The 22,075-nt window shown below is 34.7% G+C and overlaps 1 protein-coding gene across 1 annotated transcript in view; it reads left to right on the forward strand.

The window, feature by feature from the left end:
* The window catches only part of LOC136033968 (5-hydroxytryptamine receptor 4-like), a 106,065-nt gene extending 88,186 nt beyond the window's left edge, over nt 1–17,879 (forward strand). Inside the window, exon 3 of the transcript XR_010619068.1 lies at nt 17,718–17,879. The gene's annotated coding sequence lies outside the window, so the exon portion shown is untranslated. The remainder of the gene's footprint in view (nt 1–17,717) is intronic.
* The last annotated feature ends 4,196 nt before the right edge of the window (nt 17,880–22,075 follow it).

Here is a 22,075-nt window from a genome sequence, read left to right on the forward strand (position 1 = left end):
AAACAGGGGGATATAAATGACGACCGGGACAAAAAAACTAAAAAGAAAAAAAAACTAAAAACTAATAAAAAAACTAAAAAATCTAAAAATCTAAATAAGCTAAAAAAGAAAAAAAAGGAAAAAAATAAAGGAGAAAAACAAAACTAAAAAACGAATGTATATACAGACCGGGACACCGGGATACAAATGATGACCGGGACACAGGGAATATAAATGACGACCGGGACACAGGGACACAATTACAACGGGGACACCGGGGGAAACAGGGGGATGTAAATGACGACCGGGACACCGGGACAGGGAATGGTCGATTAGCAATCACCATCAACAAAGCTCAAGGGCAATCATTAGAATCATGAGGTATAGATCTGAATACAGATTGTTTTCCCATGGACCATTATATGTTGCATGTTCAAGAGTCGGTAAACCTGACAATCTATTTATATGCAAAGACAATGGGACAGCAAAGAATGTTGTATATTCGCAAGTTTTACGTAGTTAAAACCATATATATATATATATATATATATATATATATATATATATATATATATATATATATATATATATATATATATATATATATATATATATATATATATATATATATATATATATATATATATATATATATATCTATCTATATTCACAGGTGGGACATAGGGACACAACTACAATGGCGCGTAACTATTATGGCGCGTAACGACTTACGCGCGCGGGGGGGCTTGGGGGGGCGCGAAGCGCCCCCACCAACTAGGTGTTGGGGTGGCGCGAAGCGCCACCCCAACAGCTAGTATATATATATATATATATATATATATATATATATATATATATATATATATATATAGTAATTTCCGTTCGGTTTAAATTTAGATGACTACTTTACTTTCAATTGAATTATTTTTGATTCAATTATATTCTACTTTAAAGTTTTTCAAATGGGAGGGGTAACATCACTGCCCTTAGTCTGCAGGTGATTAGTCAAAAGCTTAGATTTTGCATTACAGTGCTCTGAGAGTCAAAGGGATCGTGGGTTACGTGGGTTTACAATTCTGATTAAAATCAAGCCCAAGGCGACTAGAGACTATGCTCGGCCCCCATTTCAACCAATTTAAAGTTCTATCTCCTCTCCAGTATTGTGAAGGTGAAATTATCAATTTACAATCAATTTAAGGGGAGCAAAACAAAAACAGAAATAAGGCAATGAACATCAACATGCAACATTTGACCTATTCTTCCTCATTCTCTAAAAAGTTAATATAACATTAATATAACAACTAGCTTAGAAGGAACTGAATAAATTGATTAAAGGAACAATAGTCGCAGCCCCATAAATTTTCTTTCAGATTAAATTTAATTCGTCGGTCTTTTCTTCCGATTAAATGGAAAAACAAGTTTTTTCAAGGAAAATTAAAAAGCTCTATTAAAAATTTATAATTACCACTAATTATACCTTACATAAGGAGAAAGCTCCCTCCTCAACCCCTCACTCCTCAAGCTAAAGCTTTCTTAGTATTTAAAGAAAGACTTCTTATTCTAATTAAACGGCCCTTAAGTTTCAGGAGTCGTTGTTGAAGAATTAAAACAAAAAGTTGAACTTTAGCCTAAGGAGCAAAATATTGAGGTGGAGGGGGCAGTGTTTCTAATATATGGAAGAATTTCAGTCATCTTTATGTTTTAATGTTGATCTTTATTGTCAGTTAAAAAAAGTTGTCTTTAATATGTGAGTTTAATTTAATTTTTTTCAGTACAAATTTAATTCGTCGGTTTTTCTTCCGATTAAATGCAAAAACAAGTTTTTTCAGGGAAAATTAAAAAGCATTATTAAAAGCTTATAATGAACAAAAATTATACCGTAGATAAGGGAGAAGCTCCTCCTCAACCCCTCACTCCTCAAGCTAAAGAATTCTTAGTACTTAAAGAAAGACTTCTTATTCTAACTAAACGGCCCTTATGTTTTAGGAGTCGTTGTTAAAGAATTAAAACAAAAAGTTGAACTTTAGCCTAAACAGCAAAATATTGAGGGGAGGGGGCAGCCTTCCTCATATACAGAAGAATTTCTGTCCTATTTAAGTTTTAATGTTGCTCTTTACTGTCAGATAAAAAAAAGTTATCTTTAATATGTAATTTCAGATCGTTTTTCAAATAATGCCAGGATATCACCCTCCTTCCTGCGTGAAAAATCCTCCCCATAAGAAGAGTATCCTTGGAAAGTCCTCCTACGTGAAACATTTCCCCATAGAGTTTCCCAAGATAAATCCGTCCTTACTGATAATTACTCCTGGAAAATTTCCTGCAGACAAATATACCTCAAAAAATTATCCTTTGCCTACTTTTATTTGCAAAGACACTTATTCTATTTCTTTTTATTTAGGTATTACTGACGTTTTTATTTTATTTCTAATAATTTTTCCAATCACTCCGGAAATTCTCCCCCGTGGAAAAGTTTTCCGGAACCCCCCCCCCCCTTCCACCCTCAATGGAAGATTCTTTCCGCTGAGACTTTCCCCATGGTGGATTTCTCCCGAAGAAAATTCCCCCAAACACGGGGCAATTCTCCAGGCAATTTAAAACCCACTGAAAGTTTCCTCTGGACATTTCTCTCGGAGCATCTCGACACTTAAAAAGAGCTAAGAGCTAATATGGCACATGTGACGAGGTCAGAAGAGCCAAGAGCTCATATGGCATGGGCTCTAGCGAAATTCTAAGAATCGATAGACTAATTTAAAAGTAAAATCAGAGGGTTATAAGAATTTAAATGAGAGAATTAAAATAAGAGCTCTGAGACACGAGGTCCTTCTAAATATCAAAATTTATTAAGATCCGATCATACACTCGTAAGTTAAAAATTACTCATTTCTTCATAAATTTTCCTCTCTGTTCAGCCCCCCAGATGGTCGAAAAGGGAAAATGACTTTATCAAGTCAATTTATCCAGGTTCCTGACACGCCTACCAATTTTCATCGTCCTAGCTTATTCAGAAGCACCGAACTCGCCAAAGCAGTGGAAATCCCGCTAACTCCCCCAAAGAGAACAGATCCGTTCCAATTATGTCAATTCACGTATCTAGAACTTGTGTTTATTCTTTCCATCAAGTTTCATTCCGATCTCTCAACTCTAAGCGTTTTCCAAGATTTTTGGTTGCAAGATTTCTGTTTCTCTCTTCCAGCCCCCATGTCCCCAGATCTGACACGAATTAAAAATGGAGCATCTGAGACATAAGGTCTTTCTATATATCAAGTTTTATTAAGATCCAATAACCCATTCGTAAGATAAAGATATCTCAATTTTCACGTCCAAGATTTTCGGTTTCCCCCTCCAACTTCCCCCAATGTCACCAGATCTTTTCGGAATTTAAAATAAGAGCCTTGAAGCACAACATCCTTCTAAGCCTCAAATTTCCGAATTACCCTCCCCCCTCCAACTTCCCAAAGAGAGCGGATCTGGCCCGGCTATGTCAGCCACGAATCTTGGATTTGTGCTTATTTTTCCCACCAAGTTTCATCCCCGTCTCTCCACTCTAAGATTTTTCCAAGATTTCCGGCTACCCCCCCCCAACTCCCCAAATGACATTGGATCCGATCGGGTTTTAAATAATAGATCTTAATTACAAGGTCCTTCTAAATCTGAAGTTTCACTAAGATCTGATCACTTCTTCGTAAGTTAAAAATACCTCATTTTTCTAATTTTTCAGAACTAACCCTCCCCTCAGCTCCCCCAAAGAGAGCAGATCCGTTCTGGCTATGTCAATCGCGTGTCTAGGACTTGTGCTTGTTTTCCCCACCAAGTTTCATCCCGATCCCTTCACTCTAAGCGTTTTCCAAAATTTTAGGTCTCGCCCTCCAACTCCCCCCAATGTCACCAAATCCTGTCGGCATTTAAGATAAGAGCTCTGAGACACGATATCCTTCTAAACATCATATTTCATTAAGATCCGGTCACCCATTTGTAAGTTAAAAATACCTCTTTTTTCTAATTTTTCCGAACTAACCGTCCCCCCACTCCCCCCCCCCCCAGATGGTCGAATCGGGAAAACGACTATTCCTAATTTTATCTGGTCTGGTCCCTGATACACCTAACAAATTTCATCGTCCTAGCTTATCTGGGAGTGCCTAAACTAGCAAAACCGGGACAGACTGACCGAAAGACCGACAGAATTTACGATCGCTACATGTCACTTGGTAAATAACAAGTGCCATAAAAATGAGCCGCCAAAGAGTAAGTAAGAAAAAAAAGAATTCGCATACCAATTCTGGCTACTTCCCCCCAAGTAAAGTCTCCCCTATATAAATCGACCCCCGGAATCTTCCCTCCTCACAGAAAATTCTTCCCGTTTATAGTCATCCCCATATAACCTCCCTTCCCGGCAAAAATTAAAATATGCATCCCAATAACAAATACTACGGTATATGTTGCATTCGAGCTACGCTCCCAGCCTTGAGTTACCTAATATTTTGTACATATTGGTTATATTAAAAGAACCTATGTAAACAATTTGCAAATTTCACAACCTACAGCTATTTCCTCAGGAACTGTTCAGAGTCATAACATTTTCAGAGGCATAGTTATTGAATCTTTAAACTATGCTGAACCAAATGGCTATCTCGAAATTGTGATCGGACGACTTTAAAAAGGGCTTGGGATCGGGGCTAGTTACTCTCCAACATTTTTTGTCCCTTTAAATGGGCAGTAAAATTTTCATTTTCTGTGAGGAAGAGCCCTCAATCGACATTCTACAGCCATTGTTTCTTTACAATTGTCACTGGGGAAAACAAAAATAAACATGCACGCCAAAAAAAGAACACACATCTGTGATTTTCCTTCAGACGAAAAAAAAAATGCAATTTTCCACATTTTGTAGATGGGACCTTGAAACCTAAACAGTAGGGTTGTCTGATCTGCTGAGCCTGATGATAAAATTTCCCTTAGGATTCCTGGACTTTTTTTGAGGGTGGGTCTCCTCCCCCGAGTCAAAGGGATCGTTATGTGGATCGTTGTTCTTAAAAGGTATCCTTAACAAGAGTAGTTATTCTTAATAAGGATAGCCCTCTGCAGATATTTGCCCTCAAGCCCCATTTCAAGCAATAAACTGTTTAATGTCCTTCCCAGTATTTAAAAAAGAAACTTGCATTTTTAAGATCAATATGAGAGGAGAAAAAAATATAATAGTAAATTATAACAGAAAAAGGAAAATCCACTCTAAAAATTTCCTGCGGACAATGCTGCCTGGAAAGTTCTCCTTAATATGCTTTCATTTGAAAAAAAAAATTATCACTTATTTAATTTCTGATAGTTTTTCAAATTGTTCTTGAGATTCTCTCCGTGAAATTTTTTCCCATAGACCCCCCCTCCCTCAAAGGAAAGTCTCTCCCGCGGAGACTTCCCCCATGGAGGACGCTATTTCTTAAAAACGGAAATAGAAAAATGCATAACAGCATGCTATTTTTGATCAATTCTTCCTCATTTTTAAAGATTCTTCAGGGAATACTGGATGGAAAATATAACAGAATGTTTTATGTTTGATTTTGTCAATCTTCTATATATATAAAAATAAGTTGTCTGTCTGTGGATGGATGGATGGATGTGTCAGGTGACGTCACCTGAAAAAACTGGATTAGGTGACGTCAAAACTGAAAAAACTAAAAAAAGGCAAAAACTACAAAAAAAACTAAAAACTAATAAAAAAAATAAAAAAGCTAAAAAACTAAAAAAACTATAAAGGTAAAAACCAATAAAAAACTAAAAAAAAAACTGAAAAAACTAAAAAAAGGCAAAAACTACAAAAAAAAACTAAAAACTAATAAAAAAAGTAAAAAAGCTAAAAAACTAAAAAAACTAAAAAAACTAAAAAAAGGTAAAAAACTAAAAAAAATAAAAAATAAAAAAAAACTAAAAAAAAGGAAAAAACTGAAAAATAAGCTAAAATAAAGGTAAAAACCAATAAAAAACTAAAAAGAAAAAAAGGAAAAAACTAATAAATGACGACACTCAAAGAGAAAGCGACCAGGACAAAAGGAATGTTCGATTAGCAATCAACAAAGCACCGGGACACAGGGAGTATAAATGACGACCAGGACATAAGTAAAAAAAAAAAACTATCTATATATATAAAAATAAGTTGTCAAACTAAAAAAAGGCAAAAACTACAAAAAAAACTAAAAACTAATAAAAAAGCTAAAAAACTAAAAAAACTAAAAAAAAGGCAAAAACTACAAAAAAAACTAAAAACTAATAAAAAAAATAAAAAAGCTAAAAAACTAAAAAAACTAAAAAAACTAAAAAAAGGTAAAAAACTAAAAAAACTAAAAACTAAAAAAAAATAAAAAAAAGGAAAAAACTGAAAAATAAGCTAAAATAAAGGTAAAAACCAATAAAAAACTAAAAAAAAACTGAAAAAACTAAAAAAAGGCAAAAACTACAAAAAAACTAAAAACTAATAAAAAAAGGAAAAAACTGAAAAATAAGCTAACATAAAGGTAAAAACCAATAAAAAACTAAAAAGAAAAAAAGGAAAAAACTAAAAAAAATTTTCATCTAAAAAACTAAAAAAAACTAAAAAAGGTAAAAACTAAAAGAACTAAAAAAGAAAAAAATAAATGACGACACTCAAAGAGAAAGCGACCAGGACAAAAGGAATGTTCGATTAGCAATCAACAAAGCACCGGGACATAGGGAGTATAAATGACGACCAGGACATAAGTAAAAAAAAAAATTAACAAAACTAAAAAGAAGGTAAAAACTACAAAAAAACTAAAAAGAAAAAAAAACTAAAAACTAATAAAAAAACTAAAAAATCTAAAAATCTAAATAAACTAAAAAAGAAAAAAAAAGGAAAAAAATAAAGGAGAAAAACAAAACTAAAAAACGAATGTATATACAGACCGGTACACCGGGATACAAATGACGACCGGGACAGAGGGAATATAAATGACGACCGGGACACAGGGACACAACTACAACGGGGACACCGGGGGAAACAGGGGGATATAAATGACGACCGGGACAAAAAAACTAAAAAGAAAAAAAAACTAAAAACTAATAAAAAAACTAAAAAATCTAAAAATCTAAATAAGCTAAAAAAGAAAAAAAAAGGAAAAAAATAAAGGAGAAAAACAAAACTAAAAAACGAATGTATATACAGACCGGGACACCGGGATACAAATGACGACCGGGACACAGGGAATATAAATGACGACCGGGACACAGGGACACAACTACAACGGGGACACCGGAGGAAACAGGGGGATGTAAATGACGACCGGGACACCGGGACAGGGAATGGTCGATTAGCAATCACCATCAACAAAGCTCAAGGGCAATCATTAGAATCATGAGGTATAGATCTGAATACAGATTGTTTTCCCATGGACCATTATATGTTGCATGTTCAAGAGTCGGTAAACCTGACAATCTATTTATATGCAAAGACAATGGGACAGCAAAGAATGTTGTATATTCGCAAGTTTTACGTAGTTAAAACCATATATATATATATCTATCTATATTCACAGGTGGGACATAGGGACACAACTACAATGGCGCGTAACTATTATGGCGCGTAACGACTTACGCGCGCGGGGGGGCTTGGGGGGGGCGCGAAGCGCCCCCACCAACTAGGTGTTGGGGTGGCGCGAAGCGCCACCCCAACAGCTAGTATATATATATATATATATATATATATATATATATATATATATATATATATATATGATGCCATTTCCTATCGTTCGAGGTTTTAACTTGTGTCTTTGCTTTTATTCCACTTTCTTTGCATCCAATGTTGTTATTATTTAGTCCGTTGAATTTTCAATTTGAAAAAATAAGGTAAAGTTGCTTCTGTTATGGAAATATGGAGAAAATGTGTTTTTAAGGCACCATTTTTCTAAGTTGGGCCAAATCGACCAATCTCAGCTCCATCAACTGTTCTTTATTCTTTAAAGAGTTTTAACGGGATATTGCGGGGCAAATATAACAGGTAGCTTGAAAGAACGACATTCCATGGCAGAATATTATGTTGCTACAGTTTTAGCTGATTATGGTTTCCAAGGTAATGGCAACCTAGTAAAAAGGGATTATCATCATTCCCTAGCAAGTGAATGCAAAAAAAATGCAATTAACTAAAAGAATGTTTGAGTAATAGAGACATATTTATTACGTAGCCAGCTTACCCCTTGCGCATTGCTGCCACCTAAAAAGAAAGGAGCCCATAAAAGGGAAAAGAACACATCCCCCTTAAAATTTCCCCCGCAAAAAATTCAAAATTTTCCCTGTGGAAAATTCATCTCGACGGAAAATTCTCCCCCCGGAAAATACCCAATTGCGTATTAATAAACATAGGGTTTTTAAGTAAACAGTAATTGAAAATTAACCCCAGAAAAAATATCTCACTTGCAAAAAGTCCCCAGGGAAATTCCACTCATTCCCACACCCCGACAATTCTCGCTCGTTAGCGAATCAAGTTTATAAATCAAGAAACAGTACACTGAATAAGTTAAACACATACACCAGTTTTCATGCTTGCATGCCTGCTTGAGCACATGCCATGCTTTCCCCCTTGGAAATCTTTTCCTACATGGGAAATGCCGATAGTATTTTTACATATGAAAATTACATGAAATTAACGGTATTTTTGAATGCCGAATTGAGAGAGCTTCCTGATAAGAAAAAATTATTCGGAAGTGTGTTATATGACAGAATTCATAATTAACTAAGAAGTTACTTGAATATCAAGAAAGGATCAATATTGTGAGTGGAAAGGAAGAGAAATTTCTTTTTTTGAGGAGTCTATAATTTCAATCGGCGTGAAATGAATTAAGAGAGCCTTGGTGGGATGCGGGGGAGGCAGCAAATTTTCATTATAAAGCTTCGCAAAATTGTATTCAACAACTCATTATAGTTTCTTGGAGATGGGATGAACGGTATAGTAATGCAGACAAGAAAAATACACACGTACATTCAATTTCATGTGCAATTAAATAAAAATAAGCTTTTTTTTTATCTGAAAGTATGGAGTGACATCAAAACTTAAAACAAACAGAAACTATTCAGTATTAGAAAGGGGCTGTCCCCTTCTCAACGCCTCACTCTTTTCAGGCTTAAGTTTGACTCTTTTTCATAACTCTCCTTAAAAAAAAAAAAAAAAAAAAAAATACAAACTTTAGCGCAAAGAGTGTGGCATTAAGGAGGAAACAGCCCCTTTCATAAACAAAATAATTTCTGTTCGTTTCAAGTTTTAATTTCGCTCCTTAGTTTCAGTTTAAAAAAATATTTAATTTCCAAACATTTTTCAGCTAATGTAGTTTCGAGTTTGGCTCGCCGCATATGGAAAATTAAAACAAGTTTTGTATAATAATTTTGCAGATTTATTCAGTATATGAATGGTTGCTCCCTCCTCAATACTTTGATGTTTACACTAGAGCTACTAACACTTTTAAAAAAGCTTCCTATTCTAGTTAAACAGCCCCCTTGTTTCAGTAGACTCTTGAAAAAAAATTGGGACAAACACCCAAACCTTAGCGCAAAGAGAAAACTATTGAGAAAAGGGCAATCCTTCATATGTGGAATATTTTCTGTTTGTTTTTTGAATAATGCCGGTAAATGTGGCTTGCCCTGTATGAAATATAGCCTAAAAGTCAAATTCCTTCCCGTCAAATTCCCTCCTGAGAATCCCCCTCCCTTTTAAATTACTTGCAAACAATTCAGCCTATAAATTTTTCCTTGGTATTCTTTCATTCGATAAGGACTTAATCTCTATTTGGTTTGTCAATCACTCCAGAAATGCAAATTCAAGTTCTACTAGGGTAAAAGCCTCTATTAATAAAAAAAAGTGTTATGAACAAGCACCAATATAATCTGGTAACACTTTCTTAAGTATTACTTAAAATGCAAGCGCGTACTAAATCTAGGAATTTTCTATTAATCGACTTTCCCCTCTGCAGGTCAATTTTCGCAGCCGCATGGGAACGCACAATCCATTTGATCATTCTAGTATGCCCAACAAGGGATTTTCCTTGTGTGCAATAAGTTAACTTGCAGAAATTATTTTCTAAATCATAGTTTTAGAAAGCCTTTCATAGTCCTACTGGTTACAATCCGTTCCTTCGAAGGGGAATCCCTTTCGAATCCTGATGTGGTCATATAACTTTTGGAGTATAAGGGTTCCCAGAGAAAACGTCTTAAAAGAAAATGAAACTTAAAAAATAAAAAAAAAACAAAAAAAAAAATAAAAAAGCCGTAAAAGAAAATGAAATCTTTTAAAGTAATATGTAACATACCACTTGTACATCGTCATTACGTAAAGTTCCACGCGTGTACCCTCTTCAGTAATAAGCAGAGATTCTCCACGGGCCCTGAAGAAACAAGTCCTGTGTGAATGGGTCATTCTTAACATAAGTAAACATTCCCCTATTACATATCAAGCAATGAAATCCTGAAATATGTCTTCAAGAAGATGTCTATAAATTTCTTGAAATGTTTTGATATATCTTGAAAAAACGCCTTGAAGAATAATGACTTAATAAAACTCCACCACTTGACTATTGGACTTTACCACACCTTATTATATAGCAATAAAAAAAACTATTATATTACAGCCAAACTCTATTATATAGCAATCAAAGTAAACCTCCCTATTACGTCTGGTCGATTCTTATCTGGTCGAGTCATCTCAGTTCATCCGGACTTTTCTAATCCTTCTGGAATAGAGTCTGGTGTTCCACAAGGATCTGTCATTGGGCCGATACTCTTTTTAATCTACGTCAATGACCTTATTAATGCGGTTAAAAATTTAAAACCTACCATTTGCTGTCGTCCTTGTCAACCAGTATCCGTCACTAGCTGTGACAAGAGTTTGTCCTTACCGGATACACTTATTGCTTTTGCTGATGACAGTACTCTTTGCACAACTGTTAGAACTGAGTCTGATCTTCGTTCAAGGATGATAGCCCTTTTTGAAAGAGTTATCCAGTGGTTTGATGTAAATTATCTTGCCTTAAATGTCGAAAAGTCATGTTTTCTCATTTTCTCCAGAGTCTCAAAGGCTTGCCCTGATTTAAATGAAATAAATGCATCAAGAGGTTCTCTAAGTAGATCTAAGGATCGTTACGTTCGATTCCTAGGCATCTTGCTTGACGAAAATCTTTCGTTCAAGCATCATATTGACCTGATTAAAATGAAAGTCTCCAGGAGTCTCAGAATCCTTAGAAAGCTCAAATATATATTTCCAGGGTCGATTCTTAGACTCTTGTTCTGCAGCCTAGTTCAGTCTTATGTTTCATATTGTTCTGTTATATGGATGTCAACTTTTCCCTCGTCTCTGAAGCCACTTTCAAAACTTTATGATAAAGCAAGGACTCTTATTCAGGAAACTAACCGTTTTTCACTTAAACCCTTGCTTGATTTGAAATCTCTCTATTTTCTTTCTTGTTCTTCTTTCGGTTTTTTACAGTTGCACGGCCATCTTCCTGCTGTCCTATGTAATAATATATCTTTTGTTTCTGATCAATCGACTTATCATCTCCTCACTTCCAACAATTTACTGGTTCTTCACACACCGTCAGTGAGGTCTGACTTCAACCCTCTGACAGCTTGCAACAGGATCTGGAACACGCTTCCAGAGTTCGTACGAAACTGCCACTCGTTTGGTATGTTCAAAAATTATGTTAGAGATTTTTTAGCTAGTAAATAATTTTGTTTGTTTGTTGTTTTTTGTTTTTCTTTTTTTGTTTTTTTGTCTCTTTATTTTTTATTCCGGTTTCCCTTGGAGTTGATGTCTCTGGATTGAGTTGGATATTTAATTGAGTTAGTGAATTCATGTGCTACCCCCTGCCTAGCTTGTCATTTTTTGGAGATTATTAAGGTGGGCGACTCAATTTTGTTTTTTGGTTTTTGTTTATATTTTTTGTTGTTGGTATTTTTTTCTCCCCTGTTCTTTCCCGGCCATGGAGCCTTGTGGGGGAGATTGTCTTGAAGTAATTTTTTGTTTATGGATTTTAATGTTAAATAAAGAACTCAGAAACTCAGAAAACGTAACACGCACCTGCATCTCCTAGAAACATTCCCTAAGATGTAACATGCATCTGCTGGCAGTCATGGAATGAAGGGATAGGGATGTTTCGAGAATGGTGGGATAGGGATGTCACGGGAATGGTGGGATAGGGTTACCACAATATCCGTGGAGGAGATATTACTGCGGTTTGGGTGTTTTTTATCGTTTTGAGAGTGTTTTTTTTTCTTTTTTATAGCCAAAATACTTTTTCTGAGACTAATTAAAATATTACTGAACGGTCTTTGGAAGTTTTATTACCCAATAATTTCACTCACTGCAGTAAAATATCATTTCCAAAACTCATAGGCAACCCTTTTGCCTCTAGTCCTATATTTCTATAATTTGTGCATAGGTACACCAATCAGAAGAAAGATTTGTCCATTTGGAATGGTTTGGTAATCTTAATCTTCAAGACTGTGTACTTATATTTTTTTTCCACCCATCTTTTGCATTTCATATCTCATGTCATTTGTCAATTTTTTTTGGGGGGATGGGGCTTTGTTAATCTAATTTCAGCATTTCTTGCTGAATCTCATCCAGTTATTTATCAAAAGACCTTGTCTACACAAAATGATCAAAATTAATATTTTCCACAAGAAATACTGCCCGTTCCGGAAACAAGGATATTAATAGAAAGACATTGCTCACTATGTCCTTATTTATTTTTTACAAAGTAAGCAGTCAGATTCAAAAACAGAAAACCTTGGTTCGCAAGTCTCAGCAAAATTAGAGGTTCTTTTCTTCTTGTTAGTTAGTAAACCAGCATTTTCCAATGACGACATGAGAGCTTACAATGGTGTATTTTAATAATGATTATGACAATCGTCTAATTTATATCAATCTCGTCTGCAAGACTGAATGATAAACAAAGAAACATTATAAAAGGAAGTTGTGCCTTATCTCAGTTAGAAGATCAAGATGTGAGGAAGGTAATGCTTAGAAGAGTCTAGCAGAATAACTACAAGAAACAAATAGAGAATTAGAAGTAGATAAGTGAAGTAGCTCTGAAGATGCTAAAAGGAACAAACAATAATTAATTGTTAGCAATTATAGTGAACTCTCAGACTAGGAAAAAAAGACATTTATTTTACAAAGGGAGGCTGATACACAACAAGGATTTTTATCTGACATTCGTGGCTTTTCAGTGAAAATTGTCTGTCAGTCAATTAAGGGGCAGGGGGGGGGTGAATCCTGAAGACCTCTTCTTGTACTCTCATAAAAAGAATCTAACAGCCCCTTGCCTCATAGACTTCTTGAATAGATGTTATGCTTTTACTTCAGTTTTGCATTGAACGGACAAAGAAAGCTAAGTCTTCTCACCAGCGCACTGCAAAACTATTAGGAAGAGAAAGCAAATAATTTGAATGTCGCTTTAAAGCTCGGCCGGTGAGTTGTTGGGGTTATTAAAGATCAACCATTCTAGAGCAGTAAAAATTGTTAATACAAGCTTTAGTAATAGTTAGTTCCACGATAGAAGCCCATTTCCATTAGGCTTGTATTTCTAATGCTGATTTCACTATACTACTTCTTCTAACAACCCACTACAGCACTAAGCCACCTGAGGCAATCCAGGTACGCACGCTCCTCCTCAATCCCAATCTATTCGAAGTCATCCTCTTTACGCCCTCCCGAAAAGTTTCCATATCCTTTAAATCTTTCCTTGTGACATTGTCCCAACCCATTTGAAGGTGGCCTACTTTTTGCTTGGCCCTAGACGGTTGCCCGACAAGGATATATAATTTTATTTCGTCATAATTAACATAGTTGACAATATAATATGTCATAATTGACATATTGTAATGTCATAATTTATTTGTGACAATATAATAATCACTTTTAAGGATTGAAGTGACTTTTATTGCACATTCACATTTTATTGTACATATTTATATTTTGGCAAGGGAAAAGAAGAAGGGATTATAAGAGTTAGACTTTGACACTTGTCGCATAAGTTTTGACAGTTAGATTTCCTGGAACTCGCTCGATAAGAAAATGCCTTAGTGTGAGTGAATCTCTAGCTTTCACGTATTCCATTCCAAACTTGAAAAATTCGTCTTTTCGGCTGGTAATTAAAATAACCGGTATTTAAAATAAACAAATAAACCTTCCTGCTTTACAGTGGTGGAAATCTAACACTAGTAATTATTTTTTTTTAATAGGTACCTATTCTTAAGAGTCTTTTCCAAGAGATTTTCTAAGACAATGTCACTTACTTCTATTTCCCGTAGGTAGTATCAGGCGGAACTGAAATAGCGATGCTTATTGGCCGCTTTTGCTTGGTAAACCTCACTGTGTTTCATCGAAAATTCATATTTTGGTAAATGGATAGAATAAATAATAATTACATTTTGTAAAATCTGGGGTCTAATAACTATAGGTAAGGAACAGCATTAAACCTTAAAATGAAAAGAAATTATTACATATATGAAGGGGGTTGCCCCTCCTCAACACTTTACTCTTGACGCAAAAGTTTTTCTGCACTTTTAAACAAAGTAACTTATTGTTCTAATTAAATGACCATTTTGTTTCAGGAGTCATTTCTAAAGAATTGGCCCCACCTTCATGGAGAAATTCCCCTCCCCGCGGAAATATCTTCTAGACAATTCAATTCTGGTGAAAGTTTATGCCGGACAATTTTCTAAATGGACATTCTAAAAAGTTTAAAAAGTCTCTCAAAAGTCTAAAAAGTCTCAAATAAGTTATTATGTATACACTTTTTTTTAACTGAAAGTAAGGAGCAACATTAAAACTAAAAATGAACAGAAATTATCACATATATGAGGGGGGTTGCCCCTCCTCAACACTTGGCTCTTGACGCAAAAGTTTTTCTGCACTTAAAAAAAATTACTTATTATTTTAATTAAATGACCCTTGTGTTTCAGGAGTCGTTTTTAAAGAATTGGCCAGAAATTCCTTTCCCCGCGGAAACATCCTCTAGACAATTCAATCCCGGTGAAATTTTATGCTGGACAAGTACCCTTAAGATCTCCACGTAATTCAGTCAGTAAAGAGGAAACAAGATATATAAAGAAATTTCGTATAGGAATTCTGACAAATTCCCCGAGTATAAAATTTCCCCTGAAGAAATCACCCCGTGGAAACTTCCCTCTCCGTGAAAAATTCTTCCATTGAGAAATCCCCAGCAGGAAATTCGCCCTTTCCTCCCCACTCTAAAAATGTATGTATGCTTACTAATAATAAAAATTATACGTAAACAATAGGCACATTTCATGACTTAAAGACCTTACCCCACTGGCCACGGGGTCATGTTATCTCCAAAGACTAAGTTATTGAGCATTTCAACTGTGCTGAACAAAAAAGCTATCTCAAAATTTTGATAGGACAATTTTGGGGAAAAGTGGCATGAGAGGTGGCCAAGTTGCCTTCCAATTTTTTTGGTCACTTAAAAAAGTACTAAAGCTTTTCATTTCAATCAGAATGAACTCGCTCCCGAAATTCTGGGCTCAATGGGTCAATACGGTCACTCCTGGAAAAAAAAAACAACAAAAAACAAAAACAACACACATCTTTGATCTTTCTTCTGGTAAAATACAAAATTCTACATTTTCACAGATAGGAACTAAAACCGTACAACAAGGCTCTCTGCTTCGCCTATTCTGGTGGTGAAATTTTCATTAAGGTGCTATGATTTTTAGGAGGTGTTTCCCCCCTTTTTAGAAAATCAGACAAAAAATTTTTCAGGCTCGTAACCTTTGATGGGTAGCATTAAACTTAATGAAACTCATATATTCGAAATCAACATAAATATCTTATTCTTCTGTTATATCTATTGGTATCAAAATTCAATTTTCTAGAGTTACGTTAACTATTGAGCCGGATCGCTCCCAACTTACAGTTCGTTACCACGAACTGTATGATATCAAGATCAATTGTATGACAAACTTCATGGCAATATTCTTAAGAAACGCTGGGTCTGTCATTCCACTGTAAACCATTTACGTAATTTTCTCCCCTACTGTTGCGTCTTTTGAGCTTTTATTTATAGGGCTGATAGATGAGTTTTAGAACAAACAAATGGGTTTGATAGATGGGTTTTTAGGGTTTCAAACCAACAGGTGGGTTCAATATAATCCTCTCTTTTAACAAATCTTATATTAAGTTCTTTATTTATTTGCCAAGATCGCAAAGAAATAAAAAGTTGAGTAAAAACTTCTACTCTCAACTTTAAATATACTCGGCTGAAAATTTGTTCACCACAGATGTTCAATCTTTGCAACTTACCAAAATACATAGTAGTCTCGCAGGTTGAACTTGGTGGAACTTTATTTGAAGACCTGTAATTATTCTACTCTGTCTCATTCTAGCCCTTTTAACAGCAAACTTTTTTAATAGTTTGAAGAAAAACTATATTTGTGTCTGATAAATATAAAATAGAAAAACAAGTTTTTTTTTCAACTGAAAGCAAGAGGCAGAATTAAAAACTCAAACGAAGAGAAAATATTGCGTTTAGGGGGCTGCTGAGGTGTTGAAGGTGTTGAATCAGGATTCAATATCACATTTTTAGTACAACTAAAACACTTCTTATTCTATAAAACTGGTCTTTGTGTTTCAGAAGTCCCTCTTAATCAATTGAGACAAAAAGTTCAAATTTAGCGTGAATAGTGAGATATTGAGGAGGGGATAGCCCCTTTATAGGCGTAATAATTTCTGTCTATTTTAAGTTTTAATGTTGCTCCTTACTTCGGTTGAAAACGCTTTTTTTAATTTCGTTTCTGATCCTCTTTAAACTATGCTGGGAAAACCTCCTCCATGGAAAATCCCCTTTCTCTGCGGAAAATCCCTCCATGGAAAGATTTTCCCACGTAATTTCCCCCGCCCCGTCAGGAAAATTCCTTCCCGACAATTCCATTTTCGCTGTAAGTTCCCCTCGGAAAATTTCTACCGGACGATTCCAACTGAATAATTCTTCTTAGCCCACTTGTATTTGTAAGACTTTAATTCCTGATTGTTTTTAAATTATGCCGGAAAGCTACATCCGTGGAAAGTTGTTCCCACGGACGACTTCTTTATTGAGAAAATCTCCCACGGAAGATTCTCTATGGAGAGTTTATTTCAATAAAAATCCCCCCCTCAAATTTCACCTAGATTTTTTTACCCCTGGAAACCTTCCTTCCCATGGAAAATTCTCTTCGTGAAAATCCCCCCACCAGAAAACTTACCTCTACCCCCCGAAAAAATGTCTGTTTAAATCCTAGTAGCAAATACTATACCTAAACAGCGGGCAAGTTCCATAACTTACTAACCTTCCATGGGGTCTGTAAAGTCTAATTTTTTGATCATTAATCCATGTTTGACAGTTTTTGCCCTCCAGTTTTTCAGTTACTTAAAAAGGGCAGTAGAAATTTTAATTTCCATTCAAATGATTCCTCGTCTGGTTTTCATTAGCTCATTACGATCACCTGGGAAGAACCAAAATTATAAACATAATAATAAATACAGATACCCTCTACAGCAGTGTTCTCTGAAACGTTGAATTTGTGGCAAAGTTTCTCAGGATCTTAGCTGTTCATGGATATTACTAAGCATAATGAATCCTATATATTTAGAATCATCACAATAAGTTAATTCTTTTGATGCATCTATAGAAATCAAAATCTCGTTTTAGTGTTTCATTTACTATTTGAGTCGAGTCGCTCCTTACTTACAGGACGTTATCGCGAACTATTCAATCAAATCTACTCCTAAAATGCAGCAATACAAACCTGTTTTCAAGAGCTTGAAAGTTGAATTTGGGTCGTCCGATGAAGAACAATTTAACTTTTGGAAGTGTGATCAACAAATTGTTCAATGGATCAGCTTGAAATTTGTTTTTTAGGGTATTTTGTTAAAGTTTTCTTTTGTAACAATATATTTTTCTTCATTTAGTGGGTAAACAAATTGCAGTCAGTGAAGAAAGCTTGAAACTGAATTTGGATGTTGCATTCAAGACCGATTGTGTTTTAGGAAGTTCAACGAGCCACATCTGCACAATCAGATGTTATTTCCACTTAGAATAGGAACACTACGGTACAAAATTCTTGGTGGGTAGATCCGTCTAAAGAAGATGAAGAAGAAAAGACTTTAGGTTTAGTATAGGAGCCAGCTGCTAGATTGTTTACTAAATACACAGATATGTTTGTGCAGAGATAGACCCACAGACGAGGGTACTAACCAGGCATTTTGAAAAGCATTTTGTAAATACTTTTTTTGGTGTTTCCATTGAAAAAATCGTAAAAACAGCAAAAATGTGACTTTTAGGTATTGAAAAGTAATTTACCCCGTAAGTCTCTTGAATTATGGAAAGTCGAGCCCTTCGCCATTTTAATTTTAGCACCTAAAAATTTGGCACCTTTTATTTTTCGCACATAAAAATGTGACATAAAATCAAGAAAAGGCCTATCTGAATTATAAACCTTTGCTTTTTTATTAATAGGTGTGACTAATGTGGACCGCGCATAAAACTCACTTGGTAGAGAAAAGTTTCTCTCCTGAGTATGCCGTCACACGATTGTGACATAGCCAGAGTTTACATACTGAACTATGGAGAGGTAAATACACCTGGAGAAATAAAGACTGAAGGAAATAGTCAAAAACTTACCTACTTGGCTGTTTACTGAACACCCTCAAAATATTAAAATAGAATAGTGGCTAGCTGGTACATATAAGGGCGTTAACATGTACAACAGACAATAGCCTATCAGTAGCTTCAATATTTTTGGCGCTCTGTGAAAATCCAAACGTGGCCTAATTTATTCAGTATATTTTAAATATAAGTATTTTTTTATTTTTTATTGCTTATTTTTCCTTGTGTCATTTGAACGGTTTAAAACAATCTTCAAATTTCTAGCTTTATTAGTTTCACACTTCACTTTGCTCAAACCAACCGACGATGATAATATCATAAAATGCAAGTCAAAATTGTAGCCAAATTAATGCAAAGAATTTCCGCTTTTCAAACAGTGACCCTTAACTTATTTCGTATTATTCTGCTTATTTTTTTCATGACGGGTCGTGATGGAAATCCAGTACAATTGCTCACCATTATGTCAGTTCTTTAATCAAACTGGAATACTATGATAAAAATTAGGTCAAAAGTAAATTTTTTTCTTTTTTTCAAGGGGAAGGGATTCTTTGAACAAACCATGTTCTCGGGTGATTATTCATGTGACAGCCTCATTGCAAAATTTTAATGCGCCAAGAAATAGACGGTGACATATCAATAAAACTTAATACTTCTAATGCTTCTTAAAAACAATAAAAGATAAATATACTATAACGTATACTTTTATTTCAAATACATCAAGCTACAATTTCCTTTAGCTTATGCACTACTAACGGAACAGAAACAAAAACAAAAAAACGAAAAAAAAACATGGGGCATAGCCAGGATCCGGCTCCTCAGATTTGATGGAGCATAAATGTTTGAAACATACAACATACTAAAAACTTAATTGCCAAGAAATAAAACTATTTAGCGATTAAGATGAAAAGTCCTTACTAATTTACGGTAGGACAAGAAAAATAATGCTATGGCAAAAAATTATCGGCACGAAATTTATTTTTCGCAATTTCTTTTTTCCTGGCACTGCAAAATCATTCCTGTTTCAGGAATTATAGTCGGTCATGACCGCAAAATACCAGCTTAATTCATTAAAGCGTGTGTCATTATGATATATACTGAAATGATAATAATTTTTCTTTTTTGGTCAATTTTTACCACGGAAAAAATTGTAATTCAAGCTTGTAATAATATTTATTAATCTGAAAGATTTGAAATGCCCTGGCACAGTGCAGAGTATAAACTCTCGCCTAGAGTATATGAAGTATGTGGGTAAAACCAGCCCATTCGAAGGAAATCCTTTTGTTTTGGTAAGAAGGACCCAACTGGATTGAGGCCTAAGTATCAGAGGCCCATTGCCTCCACATTTCAGGCGGCTGAGCATGCCCATTCAAGCCAGTCACCCCCATCCCAAGTTAGAAAGTGTTTCCAACACCAGGACTTGAACCTACATTCCAAAGGATTCCTAATCCTGTATACCATCCACTCTGTTTGAGTGGCTCAAGGGTAGGACTCTAGGCACTAGAATTGAAGGGGAAAAAGTTGGTTGCAGCAGGTAATATATCATTAAAAACATGCTTCTGGACTTATCCACATCGTATATATACATACTAACAGTAGCAAAAAATTTCTCCAAACATGACACACATTCATAGCGTGCTGTTTGGGAAGTTCCCAGACCGTCAGAGTAATAGTTTCTCGTCATTATGTACTAAACATTTGTCATTACGCGTGCAAGAAGGCGGGGTCATTAAGTGTGTTTTAGCTTGTGCGGTTTTAGATATGTTTCGTCAATCTTCAATGGAGAGCATACGACTTTTCTCTACTGTTCATATATATTTATATTGTTGACTTACCAAAAAAGAAAATTTACAAAATTATTCAATGAAATATTAAACATTAAATTAAAAACTTAATCATATTTTTAAATCAATATTTTTTAGAGTTTGGGATACAACCTAGCTTTGCCCACGAGGAACCAAGAAACTTAACATCGAATTTGCATATCCTGACAAAATGAATAAAAAACAATATCACAAATATACTTGGAATGCATTAGACTAACGAAAATAAACTTATTGCTGAAAGTGTGAAATAGTGAAAACATTCAGCAACTATTCTGATATGAATTTGATATACAACACTTCCATACAGCAAAACCATATATAAAACTTCATTTCAACATTAAACATTGCATAGCATACTAAACAGATATTGCAAACGGAAATTCAATTTTGAACACTATTATAACCCGTTTTAAAAGACAAAAAATAAGGAACAAACAAGGTTACTTAAGAATAATAATATCTTAATAAAATTACAATGTCTTGGATACAACTATTGCAAACATTTGAAACTGGCATTAGTTGTTGCTAAAAAAGCAACCAATATACTTATTCCTCTGCAAATCGGGGAAATAATGCAAAAACTGGGATTTTAACATAACCATTCCTTTTTAAAGACAGCAAGGCAGAAAATTTATACTACGACAGCCCAAATCAAAACGCTCTAAATGCAATTTTTTTAATGACCTTCATACAAAGTTAACAGGTAGATGAAAAAAGGATATTGCAAATTAAGTTATGAACTAAGACAAACCAAAAGATAAGCAGGGGGCAGTTCCACATGCATCATTAGTCGATAGAGCAGGGCTATTAATCACATATTTTACATCTGTAAAAATATATGAAAATACATGTAATCTATAACATTTTTGAATTGACGTGTACACATCGAAGTTTAAATACCCTTCTTCTAAATGCGAATTTCAAGAAACTTACTACTTTCAGTAATGAGTATTTTAGCAAATGTTGAACTTTCGCCCAGTAAAAAGAGTGCAACACCTAAGTGGTCCTTTTGCATGAAGTTTGAAGCGAGTAAAAAAGAACAAAAGCTTTTTTAGTCACCAAATTTTCTAAGAGTAAACCCCCTGTTTTTCTATGTTCTAACTCTGCGGTATTGTGGTACCAAGCCTCAATGGTCAACCAGTTGAAAGCAGATACCAGTTAGATAGGCTATGGAAAACACAATATTCTTTTTCATTTTTTATTTACTTTTTCTTTCAGCATGATACGCAATATATATTTTGCAAGGTATATATTTTAGTTGATACTTATCATATTCCATCAATTTTCCCTAAAGTAATGTTTTCATCATAGTCCATTTAGAATCTCTATTTTAGATATTTGACCCATCTCCCAGACAGAAAATATTTGGTTAATAAGCCCACCTTCTGTATCTTAATTAACTCTCAAGCTTTTAGGGGGGGTTATTACCAAGAATTCCGTTTTGCGGTTTAAATAGGAGCCTTTTTTACTTTTTTTGTTCATTTTTTAAAATGACTTCTTGTTTTTCAAAATGGTAAGCATTACCCCTGGCTCCTCACTGATGGCTCGTACCCATACTAGGTTTGTTTTACTTGTTCCATGGGGTTTTGTTTTTCTCCAATCATGGAAATAACTAGAAAC

This window comes from Artemia franciscana, chromosome 12 (assembly GCF_032884065.1).
Source record: "Artemia franciscana chromosome 12, ASM3288406v1, whole genome shotgun sequence".
Lineage (NCBI taxonomy): Eukaryota > Metazoa > Arthropoda > Branchiopoda > Anostraca > Artemiidae > Artemia > Artemia franciscana.